Raw genomic sequence first — 9,625 nt, 5'->3', positions numbered from 1 at the left:
TGTGTTAAGGTGAGTTCGCATTACAAAATGAACCGGGTGCGCTCGGATTTTTAAACTAGTCATATCTGATAAACAGGCTTCTTAATAACCGAGCTGGCTAGATAATTTTGAGAAATAATGAGTGAGTTTTGGCCTGCATCGTGATTCGATTTTCAACATCACGCAAGATCCGCCCGAAACAGATGTGATTATCAGCTCGCTCGTTCAGCGTCTGTGGATGAAGCATTGGTTCGGTTGCTGACATCTGATGATTGCGCCGTGTCCAGTAAATGTACATACGACTCACGAACTACATAGGCGCCCGTAATACGATCACTCCACAAATTGATTGTGTTAAGGTGAGTTCGCATTACAAAATGCATCGGGTGCGCTCGGATTTTTAAACTAGTCATATCTGATAAGCAGGCTTCCTAGTAACTGAGCGTGCTAGATTATTTTGAGAAATAATATGTGAGTTTTGGCCTGCATCGTGATTCGATTTTTAACATCAAGCAAGATCCGCCCGTAACAGATGTGATTATCAGCTCGCTCGTTCAGCGTATGTAGATCAAGCATTGGTTCGGTTGCTGACATCTGATGATTGCGCCGTGTCCATTAAATGTAAATACGACTCACGAACTACATAGGCGCCCGTAATACGATCACTCCACAAATTGATTGTGTTAAGGTGAGTTCGCATTACAAAATGCACCGGGTGCTCTCGGATTTTTAAACTAGTCATATCTGATAAACAGGCTTCCTAATAACCGAGCTGGCTAGATAATTTTGAGAAATAATGAGTGAGTTTTGGCCTGCATCGTGATTCGATTTTCAACATGACTCAAGATCCGCCTGAAACAGATGTGATTACCAGCTCACTCGTTCAGCGTCTTTAGATCAAGCATTGGTTCGGTTCGGTTGCTGATATCTGATGATTGAGCCGCGTCCAGTAAATGTGCATACGACTCACAAACTATATAGGCGCCCGTAATACTATCACTCCACACCTTGATTGTGTTAAGGTGGGTTCGCATTATAAAATGCACCGGGTGCGCTCGGATTTTTAAACTAGTCATATCTGACAAGCAGGCTTCCTAGTCACCGACCTTGTTAGATAATTTTGAGAAATAATATGTGAGTTTTGGCCTGCATCATGATTCGATTTTGAACATCACGCAAGATCCGCCCGAAACAGATGTGATTATCAGCTCGCTCGTTCAGCGTCTGTAGATCAAGCATTGGTTCGGTTGCTGACATCTGATGATTGCGTCGTGTCCAGTAAATGTACATACGACTCACGAACTACATAGGCACCAGTTATACGATCACTCCACATGTTGATTGTGTTAAGGTGAGTTTGCATTACAAAATGCACCGGGTGCGCTCGGATTTTTAAACTAATCATATCTGAAAAGCAGGCATCCTAGTAACCGAGCGTGCTTGATTATTTTGAGAAATAATATGTGAGTTTTGGCCTGCATCGTGATTCGATTTTTAACATCACGCAAGATCCGCCCGAAACAGATGTGATTATCAGCTCGCTCGTTCAGCGTCTGTAGATGAAGCATTGGTTCGGTTGCTGACATCTGATGATTGCGCCGTGTCCAGTAAATGTACATACGACTCTTGAACTACATAGGCGCCCGTAATACGATCACTCCACAAATTGATTGTGGTAAGGTGAGTTCGCATTACAAAATGCACCGGGTGCGCTCGGATTTTTAAACTATTCATATCTGAAAAGCAGGCTTCCTAGTAACCGAGCGTGCTTGATTATTTTGAGAAATAATATGTGAGTTTTGGCCTGCATCGTGATTCGATTTTTAACATCACTCAAGATCCGCCTGAAACAGATGTGATTACCAGCTCACTCGTTCAGCGTCTTTAGATCAAGCATTGGTTCTGTTCGGTTGCTGATATCTGATGATTGAGCCGTGTCCAGTAAATGTGCATACGACTCACGAACTACATAGGCGCCCGTAATACGATCACTCCACATATTGATTGTGTTAAGGTGAGTTCGCATTACAAAATGCACCGGGTGCGCTCGGATTTTTAAACTAGTCATATCTGACAAGCAGTCTTCCTAGTAACCGACCTTGTTAGATAATTTTGAGAAATAATATGTGAGTTTTGGCCTGCATCCTAATTCGATTTTTGGCATCACGCAAGATCCGCCGGAAACAGATGTGATTATCAGCTCTCCACCGATGGTTTGTTCAACGTCTGTAGATTAAGCATTGGTTCGGTTGCTGAGTTCTGATGATTGGGCCGTGTCCCGTAAATGTAGATACGACTCACGAACTACATAGGCGCCCGTAATACGATCACTCCACATATTGATTGTGTTAAGGTGAGTTCGCATTACAAAATGCACCGGGTGCGCTCGGATTTTTAAACTAGTCATATCTGACAAGCAGTCTTCCTAGTAACCGACCTTGTTAGATAATTTTGAGAACTAATATGCGAGTTTTGGCCTGCATCGAGATTCGATTTTTCACATTACACAAGAACCGCCCTAAACAGATGTGATTATCAGCTCGCTCGTTCAGCGTGTGTAGATCACGCATTGGTTCCGTTGCGGACTTTTGATGATTGCGCCGTGTCCAGCAAATGTGCATACGACTCACGAACTACATAGGCGCCCGTAATACGATCACTCCACAAATTGATTGTGTTAAGGTGAGTTCGCATTACAAAATGCACCGGGTGCGCTCGGATTTTTAAACTAGTCATATCTGACAAGCAGTCTTCCTAGTAACCGACCTTGTTAGATAATTTTGAGAAATAATATGTGAGTTTTGGCCTGCATCGAGATTCGATTTTTCACATTACGCAAGAACCACCCTAAACAGATGTGATTATCAGCTCGCTCGTTCAACGTCTGTAGATCACGCATTGGTTCGGTTGCGGACTTCTGATGATTGCGCCGTGTCCAGCAAATGTGCATACGACTCACGAACTACATAGGCGCCCGTAATACGATCACTCCACATATTGATTGTGTTAAGGTGAGTTCGCATTACAAAATGCACCGGGTGCGCTCGGATTTTTAAACTAGTCATATCTGACAAGCAGTCTCCCTAGTAACCGACCTTGTTAGATAATTTTGAGAAATAATATGTGAGTTTTGGCCTGCATCGTGATTCGATTTTCAACATCACTCAAGATCCGCCTGAAACAGATGTGATTACCAGCTCACTCGTTCAGCGTCTTTAGATCAAGCATTGGTTCGGTTCGGTTGCTGATATCTGATGATTGAGCCGTGTCCAGTAAATGTGCATACGACTCACGAACTATATAGGCGCCCGTAAGACTATCACTCCACACCTTGATTGTGTTAAGGTGAGTTCGCATTACAAAATGCACCGGGTGCTCTCGGATTTTTAAACTAGTCATATCTGATACACAGGCTTCCTAATAACCGAGCTGGCTAGATAATTTTGAGAAATAATGAGAGAGTTTTGGCCTGCATCGTGATTCGATTTTCAACATCACTCAAGATCCGCCTGAAACAGATGTGATTACCAGCTCACTCGTTCAGCGTCTTTAGATCAAGCATTGGTTCGGTTCGGTTGCTGATATCTGATGATTGAGCCGTGTCCAGTAAATGTGCATACGACTCACGAACTATATAGGCGCCCGTAATACTATCACTCCACACCTTGATTGTGTTAAGGTGGGTTCGCATTATAAAATGCACCGGGTGCGCTCGGATTTTTAAACTAGTCATATCTGACAAGCAGGCTTCCTAGTCACCGACCTTGTTAGATAATTTTGAGAAATAATATGTGAGTTTTGGCCTGCATCATGATTCGATTTTGAACATCACGCAAGATCCGCCCGAAACAGATGTGATTATCAGCTCGCTCGTTCAGCGTCTGTAGATCAAGCATTGGTTAGGTTGCTGACATCTGATGATTGCGCCGTGTTCAGTAAATGTACATACGACTCACGAACTACATAGGCGCCAGTTATGCGATCACTCCACATGTTGATTGTGTTAAGGTGAGTTTGCATTACAAAATGCACCGGGTGCGCTCGGATTTTTAAACTATTCATATCTGAAAAGCAGGCTTCCTAGTAACCGAGCGTGCTTGATTATTTTGAGAAATAATATGTGAGTTTTGGCCTGCATCGTGATTCGATTTTTAACATCACTCAAGATCCGCCTGAAACAGATGTGATTACCAGCTCACTCGTTCAGCGTCTTTAGATCAAGCATTGGTTCGGTTCGGTTGCTGATATCTGATGATTGAGCCGTGTCCAGTAAATGTAGATACGACTCACGAACTACATAGGCGCCCGTAATACTATCACTCCACACCTTGATTGTGTTAAGGTGGGTTCGCATTACAAAATGCACCGGGTGCTCTCGGATTTTTAAACTAGTCATATCTGATAAACAGGCTAATAACCGAGCTGGCTAGATAATTTTGAGAAATAATGAGTGAGTTTTGGCCTGCATCGTGATTCGATTTTCAACATCACTCAAGATCCGCCTGAAACAGACGTGATTACCAGCTCACTCGTTCAGCGTCTTTAGATCAAGCATTGGTTCGGTTCGGTTGCTGATATCTGATGATTGAGCCGTGTCCAGTAAATGTGCATACGACTCACGAACTATATAGGCGCCCGTAATACTATCACTCCACACCTTGATTGTGTTAAGGTCCCAGCAAACACAGTACAGACCAAAGATGTAGAAAAGCCGAGCCGATATAGTAGATATTAGATCTCGGCAGGTCGTAGAAAGGGGGATTTTGTGTCGACTCAATTCAACGTCTTTTCCATGTCCTTCAATAATGTAAATATTATGCATCTGCTACAGCCTTTAAACATGGGAGTAGAATGTAGATCCTACGTTAGAAGAAGAAGATCCTGATATAATAACCTGTTTTCTACCACTATGGGCTTAACCTGATCACGGCTGCGTACACACACCACATTATTTACTACATATTAATCACATTTGTGATAATTTAATTTCAAACGAATTGGCAATAATGCCGTTGTAAAAAATAAAACGAACAAACGAACGAATGTCTTTAGAAAGAAAGTGAAAACAGTCCTTATCATCAGGTTTCATCTTCTGATGAGCCAGTTAAATAACCAGCATGCGGCCTTTTTTTTCAACACCCTGCAGAAATAAAATGAAAATGATGATTAATAGCTAAGACATTCGTACTGCGAAAATGGCAGAGGTAGCGACTAACGAATGACTCCTACATTTTTTTCGCCCATACTTACTAAAATGGATTCGATTCTGAACTATTTCCACTCAAGTTTTCAAGTTTTATTATTATATTTTTTAATATTATATGACTAGAGAACCGACTTCAATCGTCACTTCTACTTGATTATCAAGATCAACGATGACTACTTCAGCACTCTTTGAAAACAGCCACTAACACAAAAAGAATTCTTGACTAAAATTTCTTCACATTCTGTCCAAAATGATCAATTCAACAATCCAAATGAATCAGTTATTTGGCAGCTAGTTGGAGAGATATATACTCAAGTCTAGAAAGTGGAATGATACTCTGCCTGGAAAGCTGAAGACCTAACAATATTGTGTACAGAGAACAAAACATTTGAGTGGCGGCACTGGTATAGACATTAATAAATTATTAGAATTGACAGCAAGATAACCAGCAAGACATTAAAATGAGAATTAGTGCAGTTTCTTAGGCTGTAGTGTTAGTCAGCCAGTAATTGACCTAGCAGAGAGCAAAACGTTGTAAATAAAGCGAGCGAAACCTCCGACAAATGATACGATAAAACATTAGAATCGACAGTCTTACTAGAAGCAGAATAACAATCATGAGGGGTTAGAGAACAGAAGCCCGGGAAGTGACCACCAGAAATTACTGCATACTGGCCGAACAAATCCATGACCACTAACAAATGGTCTTTCAATAGTCAATATTGATACCAAATGACACCACACCTATTTCATAGCAACATTTAGCAAATACAGCGCTGGAGTCAACCTTATATAAGCCCTAACCAAACGCCCATTAGTTTTCCCACCTACTACTTCGCGGATGGAAATACGCATTAAAGCGAACGGACGCGACTTGTCACACTCTTGCTATTTCTGCTCCTTTTTTCTCTTCGTTCCTCTTCTCTGTCGCTTCCGCTTGAGGAGAGAAACAGTCGGCCGCGTTTACGGATCGTGAATTCCAGGTGGGTGATTCTCCTCGAATGGTCAGCACCTTGAAAATCGAGAACAATGTTGTTGCAAAATGCATGACAATTTGAAAGTTATATCATTCTAATTATTCCAGTTATGGCCGTGAATCGTTACAAGTGCGGTAACCATAAGAATTATTACTATACTTCAACTACAAATACAATAGGGCCTATATTGTATAAAATGATTACCAATTCTTTTACGTTGATCGAGTCCCAAATAGATGAAATATGTCAAAGAATTTGCTAAATTTTTGTATAATTTGACAGATTCCGAAATCTTCTCAAAGTGCACCTTTCAAAAATTTGATATCAAGACTCCCAACATTTTACAATTCGAAGTTGGATGGCTTTACCAATACAAGCAAACAGTTTGTATCGCAATTGACAATTATGTAGAGAACGCTGCGAGACATATGAGTAGGCCTACCCTAAAACGTTTCTCTGACATGGACATTAGGGCTCTTAAAATATGACTTTTTTTCACAAATCGTTCTGGCTACTTGATAAAATTGTTAGGTTACCTAATTTAAGCCTAAACACAAAATTTGGTTCAATTCCAGCCAGTAACCGCTTTGCTACAGGAGAAGAAAGTTTCTATTTATTATATAAAAATAAATAGGTAATAAAAATTTGAGAATTTTCTGTTCACCCCATGAAAGTGTTAGGCTGTCTATAGAAACGATGCTCACCAAATTTGGTTCAATTCCAACCAGTGGAAGCGGAGATATTGCCGTCGAAAAATTTTGGATTTGAATAAAATAGGATTTACGGTGACCGATTCTTTGTTTACTTATTAAAGTTGTGCTCACCGTAAGTACTATTTTATTAAAATCCAAATTTTCGACAGCAATAACTCTGCTTCCACTGGTTGGAATTGAACCAAATTTGGTGAGCATCGTTTCTATAGACAGCCTAACACTTTCATGGGGTTAACAGAAAATCTTCAAATTTTTTATTATTCATTTTTATATAATAAATAGGAACTTTCTTCTCTTGTAGCAAAGCGGATACTGGCTGGATTTGAACCATATTTTGTTTGTAGGCTTAAATTAGGTAACCTAACAATTTTATCAAGTAGCCAGTACGATTTGAGAAAAAAAGTCATTTTTGAAGAGCCCTACTGTTCATGACCGTCCACGTTTAGAGTTGCATCTCAAAGATGCTAAAATAAGCCTAAATATAATCCAAGCAATACGATCGTCCACTTTGACTGACTGAATTTCTAAAAACACCTTGATAGCTTCCACATCTTACGTTTATATATACTGTCTGCTATCGGCACAACAAAGTAGGCCTATTTAAAAATACCAAAACAGATTCAACATACCACATCTCTTGCAAAGGCTTTTGCTTTCATTCAATTTTCCATCAAACTTCTTTAAATCCTCCTTTGTGGTGAGTTGCTTTGGAATTCTTCTAGGATCAATTCCGATATTGTTTTATCATATACAATCTATGGCGGAATAAAAGTTTCGGATAAGTTCTAAAACGAACACAATTTTCCACACAAAAGTCAATTGCCACACGAAATGCCAAATGCTACGGTCTCATTTTACAAGGTATGGCGAGGAAACGTAGTGGTACGTTCCATTATAGCTAAACACCAATGAATTGCGGGTTCGAGCGTGACACGTCGACTCCATAATTCCTACCGAAGTGTTGGCCGTTTATCTAGGCTCCTCCTCGCCATCTGATTCGCATAGCCATGTCTTAAAAAGCCTAGGATTGGGCCGTGCTGTAAGTGGGCAGATGGTTGCCGATGCACCCGGCACTTGGTGAATTCGGCCCTCGGGAAATTTTGAAATGAAGTGTATTTACAGCTATTAATATGAATTATCAAACTAATAATAGTATTATCAAGTGATTCGTCAATCTTGTAAGGAGGTCAGGGCATCCGTAGATCGCGCAGTCACGGCGTGATTAGATCACGGATTGCGTAGCCACGGGAAATAACACAGCGCTCATATACCGACCACGCGCGGTCTGCTTGGAATCGATGGCGTGAGTCACGGGCCTGTGTCGTGTAAGTTTTGAGAAGATGGATCTTGGCGTTGTATGTGAGATAAACACTGTGGAACATCAAGCGGCGCTTCTTCGTTTATCGATCACGACAAGCCAGTGTTCCTCATCAACAAATGTTTCGCATGATCACGTCAAAATAAATTATTTTTCGCCTTTGGAGAGACGATTCCACTCTGGGATTAGGGTGTCTCGATAACACGGTTGAAGGATCCCAAGATTACGAGATCTACCACGAGCCACGACACGTTTAAATTTCCTTTTTGATACTGTTCATTCATACTTAATGCATTTCTAATGCGAAGGTGTTCTAGTGCCAATTCCTCCAAGGGCCGAGTTCACCAAGTGAAGAGCGTCGCGTTATTTCCCGCAATTACGCAATCTGTGATCTAATCACGCCGTGACTGTGTGATCTACGCATGCCCTGACCGCCGTACAGCATTGACAACCACTCAAAGTGCCAAGTTCACCGGCAAACATTCCAGTAACCAATCATGGTGACCGGTACCGCTACGAGATCTACCACGGCCGAATTCACCAAGTGCCGAGTTTGTGCGGCCGAATTCACTAAGTGCCGAGTTCACTGGTAATCGGGCAGATACGGAATAATAATAATAAGAACCGGCCTGGTGTAAAATGACCAGTGTAGTCGAACCACCACCATGAACACCACAAACAAACAAATAAACATCTAACAAGGAAAAGAAATTACCTTTGCAGCCTTTGACAAACACAGTTACCATTGAAACCAGCAATTAAGGTCTTATTCGAAAGCAGAATAACAACTGTTTTAGTGGACATATCAAATCAAATGTTGGAAAGCTCATGTAAAATAGCCCAAAATATTATCTAACTGTGACCATATTCCATCAATATGGTCTGGCTAGCCAAATTCTCTGGGCCAACATAATCAAGCTGCGTTTGGTTACAACGATTAATAATCTTGTTACTGGATTCGAGGTATAATTGCACTTAAATATCAAATTTTGCTCCATTAATCAACATCAAGTTGAAAATGTCCATTCTTGCACTAACTTTTATAAAATCATGAATCAGTGTTCTACAGGAATGTATCTATATGACTTATATACCTAGAAAATTCAAGCATAAATATTATGATATACCGTAGGTATAGGTACCGGTAATTCAGATGTTTGAAGCGAATTATAGTGGTCTAATTTCACTAAATTAGAGCGAAATGCCAGCAATATAATTGTAATCTAATTCGGAAAAACGGTTTAGCTCTAATTCTAACCTGGAAAAGCTGAAACTTTTCTATAGTTGTCTACACCTGTTTTGCAGAAAGTCAAACAGCTCTAGGCGTCATATACTACAGGCAATTCGAAATACCCCATAAGCTATATGCTACTGCATATATACCTTTAACCCGCTACCTCAGTCAGTCACAATTCCTATATATTTACGGCAT

The 9,625-nt window shown here is 40.7% G+C and overlaps 1 long non-coding RNA gene across 1 annotated transcript; it reads right to left on the bottom strand.

The window, feature by feature from the left end:
• Positions 1-4,945: 4,945 nt before the first annotated feature.
• On the bottom strand, positions 4,946-8,999 carry LOC145436811 (uncharacterized). Its single transcript, XR_013914414.1, has 4 exons — positions 8,909-8,999; positions 7,505-7,630; positions 6,013-6,197; positions 4,946-5,119 (listed from the first exon to the last, which is right to left on the bottom strand). It is a non-coding gene; the product is annotated as an uncharacterized LOC145436811 (long non-coding RNA).
• Positions 9,000-9,625: the final 626 nt, after the last annotated feature.

This window comes from Botryllus schlosseri, chromosome 4, assembly GCF_051294905.1.
Source record: "Botryllus schlosseri isolate E-star chromosome 4, Bs_hap1, whole genome shotgun sequence".
NCBI classification, from domain to species: Eukaryota; Metazoa; Chordata; class Ascidiacea; order Stolidobranchia; family Styelidae; genus Botryllus; species Botryllus schlosseri.
The sequence above is the reverse complement of the archived record's forward strand: the minus strand, read 5'-3'. Positions and strand labels throughout refer to the sequence as shown.